This window comes from Mustela putorius, unplaced genomic scaffold (assembly GCF_011764305.1).
Source record: "Mustela putorius furo isolate JIRA1106 unplaced genomic scaffold, ASM1176430v1.1 tig00003899_pilon_pilon_pilon, whole genome shotgun sequence".
Classification (NCBI taxonomy): Eukaryota; Metazoa; Chordata; class Mammalia; order Carnivora; family Mustelidae; genus Mustela; species Mustela putorius.
In genome coordinates this window covers 8,059,982-8,081,083 of record NW_025422048.1, presented here as the reverse complement: position 1 = coordinate 8,081,083, position 21,102 = coordinate 8,059,982, and the positions used below count along the sequence as shown (strand labels likewise).

The following is a 21,102-nucleotide window of genomic DNA, read 5'->3' as shown; positions in this document are numbered from 1 at the left end:
ATTTTTAGAACTTATTTATCTTACAACTGAATGTTTGTATACTTTGAATCAACATTTCCCCATCTAAAAAGAAAGATTTTATTTAATTATTTATTTAGCACAAATTGGGGGAGGAGTAGAGGGAGAGAGAGAACCTCAAGCAGCCTCTGAGCTGAATGTGGAGCCTGATGTGGGGCTCGATCTCAAGACCCGGGGATCCTTGAGCTGAAATCAAGAGACGGGCGCTTAACCAACTGAGCCACCCAGACGTTCATTAACATTTCCCCATTTCCCTCACCCACCAACTCCTAGCAACCACCAATTTACTCTGAGTCCAACTTTTTAGGATTCCACATATGAGTGAGATCATACAGTGTTTGTCTTTCTCTGCCAGACTTACTTCACTCAGCATAGGGCACTCAGGACTCATCCATGTTGTTGCAAATGGTGGGATTTCCCTCCTCTATATATTGCACCTTTATCCATTCATCTGTCAACAGACACTTAGGTTGTTTTCCAGTCTTGGCTATTGTGAACAATGCTGCGATGAACATGGAAGTGCAGATATCTCACTCTCTGTCTCTTTGTCCTGGGGGCAGGTCTCCACAGCCCCTCGTCCCCTGAAACTGTACACCTGTGCAACATTTGTCTCCACCCCCTTTTTGGCTAGGAGCACCTGTCAGCTGTTAAGCCAATCACTGCAGTCTGCTAAAACCACCCAAGACACTGACAGGTGCGAGCCTCAACAATTTGGCAGCCCCACATCCCCTGACGTCACTTATTCCTACCACAGGTTCTGATCAGCGCCGTTTCATGGGCCATTGAAGTAGCAGCCATGTTCCTTGAGGCTGAGGCTCAATCACGGGTGGCTGGCTCTGAGGCTGGAATTGGGACCGTGTTTGGGAGCCTCATTTTTGATTATACCAGGAACTCCTCTCTGAAGCAACAGCTCTTCTTTTACGCCATTCTGGGCTTTGCCTCCTCCGACGCCATGGGGCTCTTATGGCTACTGGTGGCCTTGTACATCCTCTTTGCCATGGGAGGGAGCCGTCTCCACCTCCCATACATCTTTCTCCTGTGTTTCTTGTGCCCTGTATGTTCCTTTTCCTATACCTCCTCAGGCAGCCTAGGGAAAGTGGCTGGCTCGGGGTTTGACAGAGGGAAGACAAATACTATATTCATAAGAAAAAAAAATAAGTGTAGAGATACTTATTTCATTTCCTATGTATATATACTCAAAAGGGAGATTAATGGATGATATGATGGTTCTATTTTTATTTTTTTAGGAATCCTCATATTCATTTCCACTGTGGCTTTATCAATCTGCATTCCCACCAACTGCACAGGGGTTTCTTTTCTGTACATCTTGGCCAACACTGGTTATCTTTTGTTTTTTGATGATAGCCCTTTTAACAAGTTGAGGTCATCTCTCACTGTGTTTTGGATTTATGTTTCCCTGATGATTAATGATGTTGAACACCTTTTCATGTTTTTATTAGCCGTTTGTATGCCTTGTTTGGAAAAATGTCTATTCAGTTCCTCTGCCTAATTTTAAATCAGATTACTTGTCTTTTAGTATTGAGCAATATGAATTCCATGTAAATCTTGATATTAACCCATTATCAGATACATGAGTTGAAAATATTTTATCCTATTCTGTAGATTTTCATTTTGTTGATTGTTTTGGTGTGTCCAAAAAATCTTTGCCAAGACCAATGTCAAAGAACTTTTCTGTTCTTTTCTTCTAGTTTTATACTTTCAGGTCACATTTCAGTCTTTAGTATATGTACTAATTTACTATGAATTTTTGTGAGTGATGCAAGCCAGGGTCCACTTTTCATTCTTCTGTATGTGAATATACAGTGTTGCTTTGGCTGGGATGCAATGCTGGGCTGGGTGCGGGAGGCTCCTGTGGGCTGATGCTAGGGTCGCCAGACACATTCCTCATCTTTTGAGGCCTCAGTTTTTATATATGTTTAACAAAAGTAATGCTTTGTAAATGAACAACAGAGCACTGTTGGCTAATCTGATATTCCAAAGGAATAGTTCTTTAAAGAGGAATTAGAAAATGGATGACAGCAGGCCAATGAGATGTTCGGAGCCAGTGAGAATTCTACGGAAGTCTTCCTAATATATTTTTACACACTAAATCGATTATTCTGTGTTCCCCAGATCACACCTAAAGTGACCATTTCCTCCTTTGTTGGTTGATGTATGCATGTCTTGCCTATTTCCAAATTGGGACTTCAGATGATAGATGATATCAGATAGCATGATAATACAGAGTACAATCAGAAATACACAATACAAGGAGAGAGACAGAAACCAAAAAGTAGTGAGAAGAGAGGATAAAAACAAGGCCCTGAATGAGGAAATCATGCTTTTTAGAGACCAGGGCCAATTTGGAAATGAAATAGGTTCCAGAACTCTGTAATTGTTACTAGGAGAAATAATGTTAATTTTTTTTTTTTTCCTGAATGGGCTTACTTTTAGTTTTCATTTCTGAGAGAAATTTGTCACAGGAATCTTTGTCCAAGGGGCTTTAGGTAATGCCCCTTATATTATAAATGATAGTTTAACTGCTGTATTAAAAACTTTGGAAGACTTCTGTGTATATCCTCTTTCAATGCTTTGATCTAGGCCTAATTTCTTCTCTATATCCCAAAAGCAGGACTCATTCCAACGTTTCCTGTTCACAGGGAGCTTCCCCTAAACTATGTTGCTTTTGCCCCATTATAAACTTTGCATTTGTTTGCACCAAATTCCAGTTTTCCAAAAGGAGTTAAGAATGCGGAGCATAACAAATAGCATGGAGGACATGGGGAGTTAGAGAGGAGAAGGGAGTTGGGGTAAATTGGAAGGGGAGGTGAACCATGAGAGACTATGGACTCTGAAAAACAATCTGAGGGGTTTTAAGTGGTGGGGGGGTGGGAGGTTGGGGGAACCAGGTGGTGGGTATTATAGAGGGCACGGATTGCATGGAGCACTGGGTGTGGTGAAAAAATAATGAATACTGCTTTTCTGAAAATAAATAAATCAATTTAATTAAAAAAATAAAAAATAAAGTACCTGAAATGATTAAAAAAAAAAAAAAGAATGCTGAGTCTACAAGTGCTCGAACATTTAGCTCTGTTCAAGGAAGCTGGTGTTTGGTTGTACACAGATGAGTATAATTTTGCTACTCTCATTTTCTCTTTCCTCAGCTGGTTACAGAATTGAGGTTTGGGATAATGAGTCTTCGGAGAAAATGTACATTATGAAAAACAGGTTAAAGAATATAAGGAAAATATTCAGATAATTCTGGAATACCTTGACATAGTCACTTCATAGAAATGTCTCCCCTAAGTTGTTCATTGCAGTGAGGGCAACTTCAATGTTGTTTAAAAATGTTTTCATTACCAGACCTTCACATATTTGTACTCATTTCTAAAAATTGGGTTGAATTTTCTGCCAGTAGACCATCTGGTTAGCTTTTATGATTACCTGTATTTCTTAATATTTTAGTAACCATCCTCCCCAAACTAGTATATAGAATGTATGTGTAGCTATTATAATAAGAAAACAAAACTCATAGGACGTGCTTAGAAAGGAACTATTTTGTTCTTCCCACTGTTCTTCTAAGTTTTTTATCTGGTCTTGGTGCTTCCCTTGCCACGGATTACAATTCAGGCAGACTTTTTCTGGTCATTCCTACATAATACAGTCCCTTGATCACTTCAACTAAAACCAAACCAAATGAGCAGAACCACTCTCAGTTTAAGAATTACAATGTCCTGCCCTGCGGCACCTGGGTAGCATCTGACTCTTGGTTTCAGCTCAGGTTATGATCTCAGGGTCATGAGGTCGAGCCCCAGTTTGGGCTCCACGCTCAGCCTGGAGTCTGCTTGAGATTCTCTCTCCCCTTCCCGCTTATGCTCGCTTGCACACTCTCTCCCTCTCTCTAAAATAAATAAATGACAATGGCCTGCCAGATATAATTGCTATTTCTTGAATCATCTTTTATTTTTATTTATTTATTTATTTTAAAGATTATTTATTTATTTATTTGACAGACAGAGATCACAAGTAGGCAGAGAGGCAGACAGAGAGAGAGGAAGGGAAGCAGGCTCCCTGCCAAGAAGAGAGCCCGATGTGGGGCTCGATCCCAGGACCCTGGGATCATGACCTGAGCCGAAGGCAGAGGCTTAACCCACTGAGCCACCCAGGCACCCCTTGAGTTATCTTTTCAGTCAGACTTTTACCCTCCCCCAAATTCTGCCATGCCGCAAAAGGAAGCCTGAAGTTGGGGCAAGCAGGAGCGGTAGCTTTTTGGGGGCTTTTTCCATCTCCAGCTTCTATTCTTTTTCTTCCGTCTTGCCAACCATATTTCTGACTTTTCTGTGGCTGGAGTACAAGAAGCAAGAAGAAATAAAGGAAGGAGGAAAATTCTTATTTGCCATTGTCCTGGTGATCAGCTACATGTGCTTTCTGTGTCCGGCATTAATTTAAAACTTTGCCTTATGGGTGCTTCAGGGAAACTCGGAAGAACACCCTCCATGAGGCTTCTTATTCGTGTGGTCCACTTGACAAGGTAAAGCATCTGCTCCGTTATTTTACTCCTAGCACCTTGGGCAATGTGTGTTATCTTCAACTTCCCTTTTCTGGATCTTTCTTATAGGTAAAGCACATCCCAAAACATTCCAACGCCCTCTGCCTGGACAGGATGTGGGGTTTGGGTCACCAGGTTCAGTGACTCAGTCCTTCACTGGGCCTTTAAATCAACTAACCTCCCATGTCTCGTACATTCAGTTTTCTTTAAAAGTGCGAAAAACTGGTTGATTGTGTCCTGCAACCTGCTAGGAACATGTGGATTTCTTGGTTGGAGAAGAAGGGTGAGCACTGTCAGGTCTCCTGAAACTTGCCTCTAGGATGTCATTGACTCCCTTCTCGGGAGATCTGTCCTTTTATCCTACTTCCAAAGATGCACATAGATTCTCAAACGCCTTTCTTTCTTTTTTTTTTTTTAAGATTTTTTTATTGATTTGACAGAGAGAGACACAGCAGGAAAAGGGACACAAGCAGGGGTGTGGGAGAGGGAGAAGCAGGCTTTCCGCCAAGCAGGGAGCTCGATGCGGGGCTCAATTCCAGGACCCTGGGATCATGACCTGAGCCAAAGGCAGACGCTTAATGACTGAACCACGCATACCCCCCTCTCAAACATTTTCCCACATCTCCAGAGAACCCCCAAGCTACTCAGCCTATGTTTTCTTTCATTTGCTCTCACTTTTTTTTAAAGATTTTATTTATTTATTTGACAGGCAGAGATCACAGGTAGGCAGAGAGGCAGGCAGAGAGAGTAGAGGAAGCAGGCTCCCTGCTGAGCAGAGAGCCCAATGTGGGGCTCCATCCCAGGACCCTGGGATCACGACCTGAGCCGAAGGCAGAGGCTTAACCCACTGAGCCCCCAGGCGCCCCCATTTGCTCTCACTTTATCTGTTGCTGGAGAAGTACTTCTTACCGTAGTACTTGGCACTTCGGACATTTCCCTGTCCCCAAGTCCCTGGCAATCACCACTCAGCTCTCTGTCTCTACCGGGAAGTTTTCTTTTGCATCTCATGGCACTAGGATCCCTGCACACTGAAGCTCCTTCCTTGTACATACAAGCAACACGCCAGACAGTTTGCTGTGGACAAATTTGTAAGTGCTTTTTAACACTATCACTAACTTAATCCTAATGTAATCTTTGGCTTTTAACATAGAAGATAACAATGGTAGCAAAAATAGCAACAGCTAACCTTTCCTCAGCATTTAGAATGTTCCAGACACTGTTCTACGTGCTCGTGAGGTAGTAACGTATGTCATGTGCACAGCAACGGAGGAGGAAGGGTTAAGTGACTTCTGCAAGGTCTCACGGCTCATGGTGAGTCTGGAATCCACACTCTTGGCCAACAGGCTGCCCCTTCGTTGTGCCTGCCGATAAGAGCAGGGAAACAGCTTGCCAGGGACTGTGTGCCCTTCAAGCTCGCACCATGACTTCCTTGTCGATCAGTCTGCTTCTCAGGGGTATCTTCAGAGTTTTGTTTGCAGCCCTCTCGTGCTTTCCCACACCACGATTTTAAGTTTTGGGGAAACGTTCCTTGGTTCCTCATCCCCTGTCTTATGGGTCTCATCAACTGGTCGGCTACAACTCAACTCTGCCAATTTTCTGCTGAAAAAAATTTCTCTGCGAAGACATCCCTCTCATTCTTGTGACTGGGCCAAGTCCTTCTGCTTAAAATTCATACAGCCCCACAAATTTCTTCTTAGTCTTTAATAGAAGAATCATTATTTTAAGGGGCCGTGTAAATGCCTGTCTTATACTCTGTACTGGTTACCCAATAAGAGGAGGAATTGTGCCTGCTTTTGTACTAAGTACCGCTAAACAATGACTTCTCTTTTTTTGTTTGTTTGTTTGTTTGTTTCCATGTAGGATCCCTTTATATGAATCCATTTCACTCCTTCCCTTGGTCATGAACTAATCCAGGCTTGACACTACTTTCTGGTTTTCCTTTACTTCTGGTTAATCTAATGGCTTGTCTCTCAGTTTTATTTGATTCATCAAGCACTTAATCTATATGAGCCTTGACCTCAAGAAACTATAAGTCCAAAGGAAAACACAAGTAAAAAGTCCTGAGAATAATGCTGAGATGCATCTTAGAGCAGAGTCTGGAGAATTTATGAAATGGACTAACACATTAGACCCCAACAACTGTGCTGCAAAGTGTGTAGTGAATCTTCCAGATGCCCTCAATAGTCTTCTCTAAAAACATCGGGAGAAAAAAAAAAAAAAAAAACATCGGGAGAAAGAAAGTAAAAAGTAGACTTGGGAACCTATTTTAACCTATGATTGCTCTCTCTAAAATAGTTTCTCACTACACTGCACCTTCCTTCCTCAGGAACTCGAAATGGTGCACAAAAGCATCTCTTTCCTTTTTAGTTGTTCTTACGTGACTTAAGCACAGGTTTCAACCTTGGCCGGATGAAGCAGGTTGTTTGCAAAAACAAAAGAGGGATTGGTGTTTTCTCAAATATAACTTCAGTCTAAAAATAGCTAGTGGCTATTTTATTTGCACTTCACACCTACCAGACCTTCTTCGTGTTTGTTAAGCCCCATTCGGCTTTCATGACACCCGAGAGACGAGTTCTGGGTGAGTGGCGGGCAAGGACTCCATGCCTCTTAGCCATGCCTGCTGAGGCATACCCTCCCCCATCTGTAGCACAACCAACCGTCCCCACAGGGACAGGACAGTTGCTCTGCAGGTGGTGGCCACCAGCCCTTCATTGGGTATTCATCCTCCCCCAAATTTCTAGAGATGGGGTGATGAAGGTGCCTGGGCAGGGCTCAGATCCTGTCTTGGACATGCGTGTCTGTCACGCAGGGTCCTGGGACCTGCCTGCCTCCGCATTTGGAGTCTACAGTCGTTGAATGAGGAATTACTCTTTTGAGACATTCAATATTTCCTCTGCTGCTCCTGGAGAATAGACTATCCATTACCTTCATGTGAAATACAAATTAACCTGTTAACAAAATTCTTTAGGCAGTGCGGTCTTCGAGCCTCATAAAAAGCCTGGGACTGAGGCGTGGCAAAGTCATCAACTGCTTATTACACATGAGGAAAGAGGCGAAGGGAATAGCCAGAAACCTGTTCTTCCTTAGCTTTTCACCAAATGATGTCCTCAGCCACTTCCAAAGGGGATTGAATGATAGGGATGTGGACTGTCAGATTCCTTATTTCCCACCCCGAAATGCCCCCTAACCCTCTCCGTTCTATGTCAGAAAAATGAGTTCATTTTCTGTTCTAAGGATGACCCCATGCTTGTATTTGATTTGTCTTTTCCTGACTATCTCACCTTAGAGGGAAGACTTCTGAGTCTAAATCTTCTGTTGTGTTAACTATGACCTTTTATTATTGTATTTTGCCCTTTTGATTTATTTCTGACAAAATGTATTTCTAGCGAACTTATTGGTGAAGGCTCTTTCATGGGCCACTATCGGTCAGGAAAGTTAGCCAAGTCTGGTTCACGGTATCACACTCCTGGATCCACGTGCAATGCAAACATTTAGTGTTCTTTGGGCAAAGCCTTGTAATGGCAGGAGGGCAGCATGGTGGTCAAGAAAGGAACTAACTCCGTCTTCGCTTGGCTCCTGATTTCAGTTGCTGGATTTCATTCTCTTTATAAAAAGTGTGTCATTGAGAAAATGTTGTCTTTCCTAATATGTTAACCCAATAGCCTATGCTTTGTGGAAGCGTGTACTTCGACCTTGCAGTTAGACCAATGTGTAGGACGTTTCTGTCTGGGATCCTCGATTACGTTTGCTTCAAAATCAAATAATTCCTGTAAATGTATCCCAGGAAAGACAGAGCGTCCCCATTCTCTCGGACTTTTTGGTAATTGTCAAGGAACAGACACTATTTTTCTTCCCTCTTTATTCTCTAAAACATGTTTGTGAAAGAAGGCTCTCTGCTCCAGGGTTATGAAGTAGTACTGTTTTTACCATGTTAGGGTAGCTGATTCAATAGGCAAAGGAAGTGTCCAGAGGATGGAAAAATGAAAATAATTCCTTATGTTTAGATACTAATGTGCGGGGCAATAACTACCACACCCCCCACGTTTAAAATCCAATATGCCTAAGAAGATGGTCATTAAATATACAGACTGACTTTTACTGTCCCTCATTTCCTTCCTGGTTCATGAATATTTTAGAGCCTTCTGTGAGTCAGGTGCTGTACTTGATGCTGGGGCTAGGTAGTTCACAAAATTGACAGAAATCTCTGACCTTTTGGACCTGACCTTATAGAGAAGGGAGACAGATAACAAATGGAATAAATGAATAAATTATAGCAATTTTGATGCTAATAAGTTCTATGGATAAAAATAAATCAGTGGAAGGGAAAAGGTGTGCTGAGGAGTAGTGGTCACAAATTTAAATAGAGTGGTAGTGAAGGCCTCACCGAGGAGGTATTATCTGATTAGTCATAAAAAGGTGAGGATAACTTGTCACCTCTTATTTAGATGTGTATTCTTTTTTTTTTCTAAGAGATTATTTATGTATTTATAAATTTATTTTTTACTTATTTGCAGCATAACAATATTCATTATTTTTGCACCACACCCAGTGCTCCATGCAATCCGTGCCCTCTCTAATACCCACCACCTGGTACCCCGACCTCCCACCCCCCTTCCACTTCAAACCCCTCAGATTGTTTTTCAGAGTCCATAGTCTCTCATGGTTCACCTCCCCTTCCATTTTCCCCCAACTCCCTTCTCCTCTCTAACTCCCCATGTCCTCCATGCTATTTGTTATGCTCCACAAATAAGTGAAACCATATGATAATGGACTCTCTCTGCTTGACTTATTTCACTCAGCATAATCTCTTCCAGTCCTGTCCATGTTGCTACAAAAGTTGGGTATTCATCCGTTCTGATGGAGGCATAATACTCCATAGTGTATATGGACCACATCTTCCTTATCCATTTATCCGTTGAAGGGCATCTTGGTTCTTTCCATAGTTTGGCAACCGTGGCCATTGCTGCTATAAACATTGGGGTACAGATGGCCCTTCTTTTCACTACATGTGTATCTTTGGGGTAAATACCCAGGAGTGCAATTGCAGGGTCATAGGGAAGTTCTATTTTTAATTTCTTGAGGAGTCTCCACACTGTTCTCCAAAGAGGCTGCACCAACTTACATTTCCACCAACAATGTAAGAGGGTTCCCCTTTCTCCACATCCCCTCCAACACATGTTGTTAATCCAAAAATTTGTATGGAATCAGAAGAGACCCCGAATCGGTAAGGAAATGTTGAAAAACAAAAATAAAACTGAGGGCATCATGCTACCTGATTTCAAGCTTTACTACAAAGCTGTGATCACCAAGACAGCATGGTACTGGCATAAAAACAGACACATAGACCAGTGGAGAGCCCAGATATGCACCTTCAACTCAATGGGCAAATAATCTTCAACAAAACAGAAAAAAATATACAGTGGAAAAAAGTCTCTTCAATAAATGGTGCTGGGAAAACTGGGCAGCTATATGTAGAAGAATGAAACTTGACCATTCTCTTACACTGTACACAAAGATAAATTCAAAATGGATAAAAGACCTCAATGCGAGACAGGAATCCATCAGAATCCTAGAGGAGAACATAGGCAGTAATCCCTTCGATATCAGCCACAGCAACTTCTTTCAAGATATGTCTCCAAAGGCAAAGGAAACCAAAGCGAAGATGAACTTTTGGGACTTCATCAAAATCAAAAGCTTCTGCACAGCAAAGGAAACAGTCAAGAAAACAAAGAGGCAACCCACAGAATGGGAGAAGATATTTGCAAACGACAGTACAGACAATAGTTTGATATCCAGGATCTATAAAGAACTCCTCAAATTCAACATACACAAAACAGACAATCATATCAAAAAATGGGAAGAAGATATGAACAGACACTTCTCCAATGAAGACATACAAATGGCTATCAGACACATGAAAAAATGTTCATCATCACTAGCCGTCAGGGAGATTCAAATTAAAACCACATTGAGATATCACCTTACACCAGTTAAAATAGCCAAAATTAGCTATGTATTCTTGCTGGGTTTTCTTTTTTTCAGATTTATTTATTTATCTGAGAGATAGAGAGCAAGAGAGAGAGAGAGAGCCAGGAGAGGAGCAGAGGGAGACGGTTGAGCAGATACAGATATAGGGCTTGATCCCCTGGCCTTGAGATCATGACCTGAGCTGAAATCAAGAGTCAGATAACCGACTGGGCCAGCCAGGTGCCCCTAGCTGTGTACTCTTGAGAGTGTTAACTTCTCTGAGCCTCACTTTTCTCATTTTTTAAATTAATTTTTTACTTAAGTGTAGTTGACACACAGTGTTACATTAGTTTCAGGCGTACAGCATAGTGATTCCACAAGTTTAAACATTATACTATTTCACCACAAGCGTAGCTTCCATCTGTCTCTGTATGTCTCTATGACAATACCATTGATGATACTCCTTATGCTGTGCCTTTCATTCCCATGACTTATTCATTCCATAACAGGAAGCCTTTATCTCCCACTGTCTTTCACCCATTTTGCCCATCTCCTACCTACCTCCCCTCTGGCAACCATTAGTTTGTTCTCTGTGTTTACAAGTCTGATTCTGCTTTTTGTTTGTTTATTCATTTTTTAAAAGATTCATATGTGAGTGAAATCCTGTGGTATTTGACATTCTTAGTCTGACTTATTTCACTTAGCTTAGTATCTTCGAGGTCTACCACGTTGTCAAAAATGGCATGATCTCATACTTTTTATGGTTGTATACTATTCCATTGTATAAGTGTACCACATCGTCCTTCCCCATTCCTCTATTGATGGACTCTGAAGTTGCTTCCGTATCTTAGATATTGTAAATAATGTTGCAATAAACGTAGGGGTGTATATATCCTTTCAAATTACTGTTTTCATTTTCATTGTAACTGGAGGATAATAGCTACCTAGCAGAGTTATTTTTAAGATTAAATGAGAAGACATTAATAAAGTACCTGTCACCCAATAAATGATTAATAAATGGTAGCTTTATTAAAAATGAGACACTTTCAGTAATAGTCATATGAGCTCAAGTGCTTCCTAAAGTGAATTAATGTGAGTTATTGTTTTCTTTATTTTCCCTCTGACATATAGTTAACTTTTCAGTTAACTTTCTCCCTTGGCTTCTGTATTTGAAAGCTGCCAGGTTGTTAAGAAGCATTAAAATTGTTATCTCCCATAATCAGTTACACTGTCTGTCTAGGTAATAGAACTTAATGAGTGGATTAGACTTGTCAGCCAGCTCCCTTAAGTTCATTGTTTTCTATGGAATAATGGCAAAAGGAGCAATAAATAGAAAGCCTTTTAAAAAAAGTTTCGATGAGATAGACAGCCTGAAACACAAGCATGGCTTTAAAGCGATTGAAACATGACCTAGCTATAAATAGACATTTGCCGAATCAATCTAGGATAATAAAATGAACACATAGTTTTTGTTCTAAATGCTGGAGTTATCTCGCTCAATGCCAACAGAAAAAAGAAATTGAAATGTTACAAGAAACAAAATAGTCAAACATAATTATGAGTAGAAAATGAATCCAATAGAAACATTTCCAGTCTGAAAATTGATATAGTAAACAGTAATAAGGCATCCATGACCAAGGAGACACATAATTTAGGGAACCAGATTTTCCCTGGAGAATTCTCGCAGTGATTTAGATGTAGGATTTTTCTCTGAAGTTTTCCAAAATTTTAGGTGTTTCTAAATACTTGGCATTTGTCTTGGTAGTGTAGGCAGAAAAATAATTTTCCTTCTACCCTTCTAGGTTCTTGAATGAACCCCTCCCCCATGATAATAAAAGGCAGATTAATGCAGGAAAAACAAAGTAAAGTTTAATAACATGTGTATATCCTGTATACATGGGAGAGACCCAGGAAAACTGACTAAATCCTTGAATTTGCTCAAGCCATCACTTAAATACCATCTCCAACCAAAGACAAATGAAAGGGAGCAGTTATGAGAAGATATCAGAAAAAGCCCAATAAACAAGGGTACAGTTGTCGAATAGATTTAAGTTGTCTTCTCCATTGATGACAGTTTCCAGAGATTTACAGTCAACCTCTTCCTCCTAGTGCAGAGAGGGAGACAGCCTTGCAAATGGAGATTTCCCTTATACATGCACGCGTCTTCTACAAAAGGTTAACTTCTACTTGGTTTTCTGAGTGTCCCCTGTGTCTGCTTTTTAAAAATAACCAGCCTGGGAGTACCTGAGTGGCTCAGTTGGTTAAGTGTCTGACTCTTGATTTTGGCTCAGGTCATGATCTCAGGGTCCTGGGAATGCGCCCTACATCAGGCTCTGTTCTCAGCAGGGCATCTGCTTGTCTCCACCCTCTACTCCTCCCCCTGTTCTTTCTCTCTTTCCCTCTCTTTCTCTCTGTCAAGTAAATAAATAAATCTTTAAAAAAAAAAAAAAAAACACTCTTGGGCACCTGAGTGGCTCAGTCAGTTGAGCATCCAACTCTTGTTCTCAGCTCAGGTCTTGATCTCATGCTGGACTCTACACTGGGAGTGGAGCCTACTTCAAAAAAAAAAATATATTAGCCAGCCTAAAATAATCTTTATGCCAAAGAGGAATGTTTTGTAGTGGTAAATTTTTTAAAGATTTTATCTATTTATTTGACAGAGAGAGATCACAAGTAGGCAGAGAGACAGGCAGACAGAGAGGGGAAAACAGGCTTCCCACTGAGCAGAGAGCCCAAAGCAGGGCTTGATCCCAGGACCCTGAGATCATGACCTGAGCCGAAAGCAGAAGCTTAACCCAGTGAGCCACCCAGGTGCCCCCTGTAGTGGCAAATTTTGCTCCCCTTGAGTAACATGACCTGAAAATGTGACATTTACTTCTATTCAGGAAACTTGAAGGTAGGAGAAAAGGTTTGTAATAAATGTGGAGGTTAGGATGGTCACAGGACAGTGAACTTCAAGGTTCAAACAATGAAAAGAACAATGGAAAAGTGTATGAACTCTGGAGCTAGGTGTTGGTATAATGGCTGTTTTGTGTGTACTAGGTATTTAACTTAGCCTTTCCATGCTCAGGTCTTCTTAAATCTCTAAAATATTATGTTCAGCAACTTCATATATTTGAGCCAAGTAGCACCTATCCTAAAGTTAGGCTATAGAGGGATTGAGTTACTTGGCATGAAGTGATTAAAATAGTGTGTGAAAGATAGTAAGTCCTATCTAAATATTATTATAACCAGGTCATCTAGCAAAGCAAAGGTCTATTGGCTGACTGGTGACAGTTTGCTCCTCTGGTTGATAGTTCACCATGAAGCCTACAGGTCAGCCCTACGGAAAGGGAACCTATAAAAGATGATTCCAAATGAAACAGGTTGATCCCATTTTTCGTACCGTTTCTGTTTGGTCAGAATCATGACAGTAGGCATAATGCACCTACTGGAATTTACTACATGATAGCTTTGGAATGAAAGAATGCATTTGTTTTTCGCCATAGGGTAGTTGTGTATACTGGGAGAAATAACCTCTAGACCTGGTTTGCTAGGTCTGTTTTATGCAATTTGCTTTTTCCCACCTTCTTGAAGTTGTTTTACTCCCATGTTTGAAATTATATCTATAAACTTAGGTCTCCACAATGTGTGCATCCGTCACCTGAGTTCTCTCCTGAATCCAGATGTTTATGTACAAGGGTCTAGTCCACATCTCAACATAGATGTCTAATTGGGATCTCAAACATGTATCCAAAACTAAGCTTCCAATTGCTTCTGTCAGCCCTCTCTAACTCATTAAATACCAACTCCATGTTTTCAGGTGCTTAGGCAGAAAAATATTGGTGTCATTCTTGGTTTCTCTCATTCTCTCACACCTCATAATAAATCAGATGTATTTACCACCTATACATTCAGAATAAATCTGGATTCTGACCACTTCTCACCAACTACACCAGTGACATCCTTGTCTAGATAACCACTTATCTGTATGATGTGTGGTAACTACCTAATAGCATTTTCTCCTATTCTCATCCCACAGAACAGAGAAAGTAATCCTTTTAAAATATAAAACAGCTCACACCACATCTTTACTTTCAATTCTCCAACAGCTTCCTGTCTCATTCAGAACAAACCCTGATGTCCTGACCGTGTTCTCAGAGTATCTCATGGTACATTCTCCTGGTGTCATGGTATCTGGTCCCCGATGACCTCTCTGACCTGGTCTCTTACCACTGTCCCTCTTGTTCATTTCACTCCCGCTGCTGTGGCTTCCTTCCTATTCCTCAAACTTGCCTACCGATTTCCTTTCCCAAAGATTTTGCATTACATTTATTTTTATCCGGAATGCTTTTCCTCGGAATATTTGCAAAGATTAAACTATCAGTGTATTGAGGTCTCTTATCAAATATTATCTTACCAGAGAGTCTTTATCCACATCATGAAAAATAGTGGTCCCTATAGATGCTCCTATCCTCATTATTCTGCTTTGGTTTTCTTCAGAGCACTTATCACTCTGACTTCTTATAGTTTGCATTCGTTTATTTTTGAATTACTTACACATCACTTATTTAAATGTACTAATATATTGTATGTGTAGGTTTTTGATTCTTTTTTGTAATCAGAGGTGGTTTATACAAATGAAATAACATTTCAATTGAACAAAACATTGCAAATTATTGATATGTGATAAAAAGTTGCCTTGTGCGATTTCTATAAATTATACTTGTTCTGAAAAAGGTATAATGCTCTAATGATAAAAAGGTTTCTAAACAACAAAAACGAGAGAGAGAGAGAGAGAGAGAAAACCAATTCTGTAACACCTTGATCTTGGACTTCTGGCCTCCAGAACTGGAGACACCAAGTTTCTGTGGTTTAAGCTACTCAGTTTACAGTATTTTGTTAAGGCAGCCTTAGCAAACTAATACAATGTTGTTGTTGTTGTTTATCATGATGAGGAAATTCCCTCTTATTCTTGTTTTTGAGTCTTTTTCTCATGAGGCCAAGAACACAGCACCCTTAAGGATATAGTAACAGTTGTGTTGGTACTCACCCAGTTACATTTTGAATGGTCAGGATGCATACCATTTGCCATGGCTATGTTTTCCCTTAGTTTTGATAAGGGACTTGACTTTTTATCTTTCTTAAAGATGTTATTTATTTGAAAGAGAGAGACAAAGATAGTGACAGAGAGCACACACAGAGGGAGGCGGGGAAGCAGAGCCCCACTGAGCAGGGAGCCCGACACAGGGCTCGATTCCAGGACCCTGAGATCATGATCTGAGCCAAAGGCAGATGCTTAACCCACTGAGCCACCCAGACACTGCTGAGATTTTATTTTTTAGAAGAGTTTTAGGTTCACCACAAAGTGAAGCAGAAGGTATGGACATTTCCTATATACCCTCTGTCCCCACACATGCATTGCGTCTCCCATTATCAACATCCTCACTGGAGTGGTACGTTTATTACAATTGAATGGTTTACAATGGCATATCGTTATCCCCCAGAGTTTTATGTCAGGATAACATAGAAGAAACTGACATTAGATTTCGCTTGTGGCATTGCACATTCTGTGGGTTAGGACAGATTGATAATGACATGACATCTACCATTAGAATATCACTCAGAGTAGATTGACTATCCTACCCTGACAATCTTCAAAGACTGAAGGTTGCAACCTATTGCAACTTCTAATCTTTTTATGGTCTCGGTTTTACCTTTTCCAGAATGTCATATATTTGGAATCCCACAGTGTGTAGCTTTTTCACATAGTAATATGCACTTAAGATACCTTGCCTTTTCATGGCTTGATAAGCTTATTTCTTTTTACTGCTTAATAATAATGCATTGTCTGGATGGACCACAGATTGTTTATCCATTCACCTACTGAAGGACATCTTGGTTGCTTCCAAGTTTTGGCAGTTATGAATAAAGCTACTTAAATATCTGTGTGTAGGTTTTTATTCAGACATAAATTTTCAGCTCCTTTGGGTAAACACCAAGGAGCAGAATTGCTGGATCAAATGGTAAATGTATGTCTAGTTTTGTAAGAAACTGCCAAACTGTCTTCCAAAGTGGCTGGGCCATTTTGCATTCCCACCAACAATGAAAGAGAATTCTTGTGGTTCCACATCCTTGTCAGTATTTGCTGTAGTCAGTGTCCCAGGTTTTAGTCATTTAATAGGGATATAGATGGTGGTATCTCATGGTTTAAATTTGCATTTCCCTGGTGACATATGATGATATATGATGTGATACAGGTTTTCATGTACTTATTTGCCATTTGTGTATCTTTTTCAGTGAGGCACCTGTTACGGGCATTGGTCCCTTTTTAAGTTGGGTTGTGTGCTTTCTTATTGAGTTTTAAGAGTTCTTGGTATATTTTAGATAATATTCTTTATCAGATATGTCTTATGAAAATATTTTCTCCCCAGTCTCTAGCTTGTCATCTTCTTTTTTTAAATATTTTTATTTATTTATTTGACAGAGAGATCACAAGTAGGCAGAGAGGCAGGCAGAGAGAGAGGAGGAAGCAGGCTCCCTACTGAGCAGAGAGCCCGATGCGGGGCTCCATCCCAGGACCCTGAGATCATGACCTGAGCCAAAGGCTTAACCCACTGAGCTACCCAGGTGCCCCAGCTTCTCATTTTCTGTTGACAGTGTCCTCTTCTCAGCAGAAAATTATAATTTTAGTGAGGTCTAGCTTATCAATTCCTTATTTCATGGATTGTGCCTTTGATGTTGTATCTGAAAATCATTGTCATGCCCAAAGTCATTTAGGTTTTCTTCTATGTTATCCTGTAGAAGTTTTATAATTTTGTGTTCTACATTTAAGTCTGTGACCGATTCTGAGTTAAGTTTTATGAAGGGAATAAGTTCTATGTCTAGATTCATGTTTTGCACATGGAAGTCCAGGTATTTCTGCACTATTTGTTGAAAAGACTATATTTGCTCCATTGTGTTGCTTTTTCTCCTTTGTCAAGGGTTAGTAGACTATACTGATATGGGCCTATTTCTGGACTCTATTTGATTCCATTGATCTATTTGTCTATTCTTTTGCCAATGCCACATTGTCTTTTTTAAAAAGATTCAAAAAATGTATTTATTTGAGAGAGAGTGAGAGCTTAAGCAGGTGAGGGGCAGAGGAGCAAGGAGCCTCCCCACTGAGCAGGGAGCCCGACATGGGGCTTGATCCCAGGACCCTGAGATCCTGACCTGAACCAAAGGCAGACCCTGAGCTGTCTGAGACAGCCACGCACCCCAATGCCACATTATCTTGATTACTCTATATATAGTATAGGTATATAGCAGGTATATGCCTTCTACTCTTGCACCCCCAAGTAGATGGTATTACCTCTGGAATCACAGTTTTCCTGGGCTGGAGCCAGATCATAAGGCTGTTGTTGGGCCCACAGTGGACTCCGTGGTTGGCTTATTGTTAATGGTTCTGGCAGGCAAAGACCCGTCTGTTCTTTGGGTAGATGGAATGGCGGATAGGATCTTGTTCAGTAGGGTGGTACTAGGACAATGGTCAGCTTCAGTGTTCACAGTTGGGTCCTCAGACAGTGAGCCCGTTACCAGTTGTATAGATGGGAGAGGATCCTGCAAGGTCCCTGGGTGTGCTTTTCCTGGGTCACTGGGTGAGTCCCTGGGCAGGGAGTATTTTTTTGCAGACTATGGCTGGAAAGGCCGTGGCCTAGTTATAGGGCCATTAAAAATAGGATCTGCAGGGACACCACCACTGGATGTCTGTAGACTGCTTCTAGAAGGAGCTAAAGGTGGGTATACGGCACTGTTAGGATCTCCGGTGGCACAGATAGGATTGTCTCCTGCAGGACCCTGGGTCACCTTCTGGCCTGCTGCTGGGATGAGCCAGAGCCTAGTTACGGAGCTGTTTCATCACCTACAGTTAGACCAGGTTTGGCTGGCTTGCCTCCAAGGGCTCCCAGGCTGGAGTTCAGTCATAGGCCACTTAAATGTCCATGGCCAGGACCAGGTCTGTGGGCCTTTCACCTGAGAAACCAATGGAGGTGACTCCTCATAGGTTCCTTGGTGTATGGTGCTGTTGGCAGAACCAAGGACAAATGGGGCTGAACCCACAACAGGTATAGAGCTGGTTCTGGATCTGTAGCCAGGACCACATCAGCACATCAGCCACCTGGGGGTGGGCCTGCCTTCTCAAATGGCTTTCCTTGGTCTTGAACTTCAACAGGGATTCACAACTTCCTACGGATCCCCAGGTTCCCATAAAGGCACTTTTGTCCATGAATGGCTGCTAAATTATTGTTACTGAGGATAAGCTCACCATTTTAAAGTATATAACTCAGAGGTTTTTAATGTATTTTACAGAGTTGTGCAACCATTACCAAATTTAATTCCAGAATATTTTCATCATCACCAAAAGAAAGCCCATACCTCTTAGCAGTTATCCCATCTCGCCATTCCCAGTAGACTAACTGCTACTGTGTTAATGGAATCACAGAAAATGTGGGTTTTTTTGCTTTGTTTTGTTTTGTTTTGTTTTAGGATGTGGGTCTTTTGGACTCACTTATTTCACTAATAAGTATTTTCAAGATTGATCCATATTGTAGCGTGCATCAGTATGTAATTCCATTCTTACTGCAGAGTACTGCTCTGCTGTATGGATATACCACATTTTATCTATCCACTTATCATTTTTAAAAATTTTTTAAATTTTTTATTAACATATAATGTATTATTTAGCTCAGGGGTACAGGTCTGTGATTCATCAATCTTACACAATCCATAATAGTCACCATAGCACGTACTCTCCCCAATGTCAATAACCCAACCACCCTCTCCCTGCACCCCTCCCCCCAGCAACCCTCAGTTTGTTTTGTGAGACTAAGAGTCTCTTATGGTTTGTCTCCCTCCCGATCCCATCTTGTTTCATTTATTCTTTTCCTACCCCCCAACCCCTCACGTTGCATCTCCACTTCCTCATATCAGGGAGATCATATGATGGTTGTCTTTCTTTGACTTATTTTGCTAAGCATGATACCTTCTAGTTCCATCCACATCATCGCAAATGGCAAGATTTCATTTCTTTTGATGGCTGCATAGTATTCCTGTGTGTGTGTGTGTGTGTGTGTGTGTGTGTGTATACCACATTTTCTTTTTTTTTTTAAGATTTTATTTATTCATTTGACAGATAGAGATCACAAGTAGGCAGAGAGGCAGGCAGAGAGAGAGGGGGAAGCAAGCCCCCTGCCGAGCAGAGAGCGGGATGTGCAGCTCGATCTCAGGACCCTGGGATCATGACCTGAGCCAAAGGCAGAAGCTTTAACCCACTGAGCCACCCAGGCACCCCTATACCACATCTTCTTTATCCATTCATTTGTTGATGGACATCTAGGTTCTTTCCATAGTTTGGCTATTGTATCCACTTATCTTTTGATGGGCATTTGAGTTGTTTCCACTCTGGAGTCATGTTAAATTATGCTGCTGTGAACATTCATGTGTGAGTTTCTGTGTGAATATATGTTGCAGTTCTCTTAGGCATACAGTCAGAAGTGAAATTGCTGAAACCTATAGTAGGTGTATGTTTACTATTTCAAGGAAATGGCCAAAGTTTTTTGGACCCATACACGTTAAAGATTAGATTTTTAAAAACACTTTTTAAAGTAAACTCTATGCCCAATGTGGGGCTCTAGCTTATGATCCCAAGGTCAAGAGTCACATACTTGACTGACTCAGCCAGCCAGGTGCCCCTGGAGATTAAATATTTTTAAGACAAAGTCACTTATCTTTAACTATAAATTAAATTAATATTGACTTGTAAATTTGATACAGAATCTGGCAGATAATTTCACAGGGTTTGCATTTGCTAAATGCTTTAAAGTACATGTTTTGGTCATTTATATATACTTTTTCCATATGTATCAGTGTGCTCCCTTTTTTGCTCCATCTTGTTAGCGTGGTAGAAGATCAAAGTGTATAATCCTGATGAGTTTTCATTAGTACAATGCTCATGCTTTTGATTACTTTATATGCCCTGTCAAAGCAAATTTCATTTTAATCTACAGTGCTTTGAATTTTTTCTTATTCTCTTAATTTTAGGTTGATCCTTCTCTATATGGCACCATTGCCAATGGATTCAATCAAAGTCCTTTTAATTTACTGGAAGAATAAAAAGTAAGTTTTCTTTTTCTTATTTACACATTAAACAAAAATGATTTGACCACATACTTCTTTTTAGCCTCCTATGCTGATATTTTTAAATGTATTAACAGAAAATATAGTTAGTTTATTCTGGAGTAGATTTTAGAGAATGAATTTTTCTTGTTCTGTATTTAATTTTGTAAAGTTGAGAACATGATGTATGTAAATTTATGGCACTTTGATCAACAATGAATAACAATGATATATAATAAGATATTCAATATTCATAAAGATGCTAGGCATTTAAATATAGCACTTTGATAATTTTTGCTAGAAACATTCATTATTTATATATAATAACAAATAAGAATAGAATATACTCATTAATTTGAAAAAGGAAAGAATGTCTTCTTGTTATCTCTTGATGAATTCAATTAAAGGCCTTTGTCAATTAATGTTTATTGTTT

The 21,102-nt window shown here is 40.5% G+C and overlaps 1 pseudogene; it reads left to right on the top strand.

Annotated features, from left to right (window-relative positions):
• The first annotated feature begins 411 nt into the window (after positions 1-411).
• On the top strand, positions 412-20,665 carry LOC106003900 (annotated as a pseudogene).
• Positions 20,666-21,102: the final 437 nt, after the last annotated feature.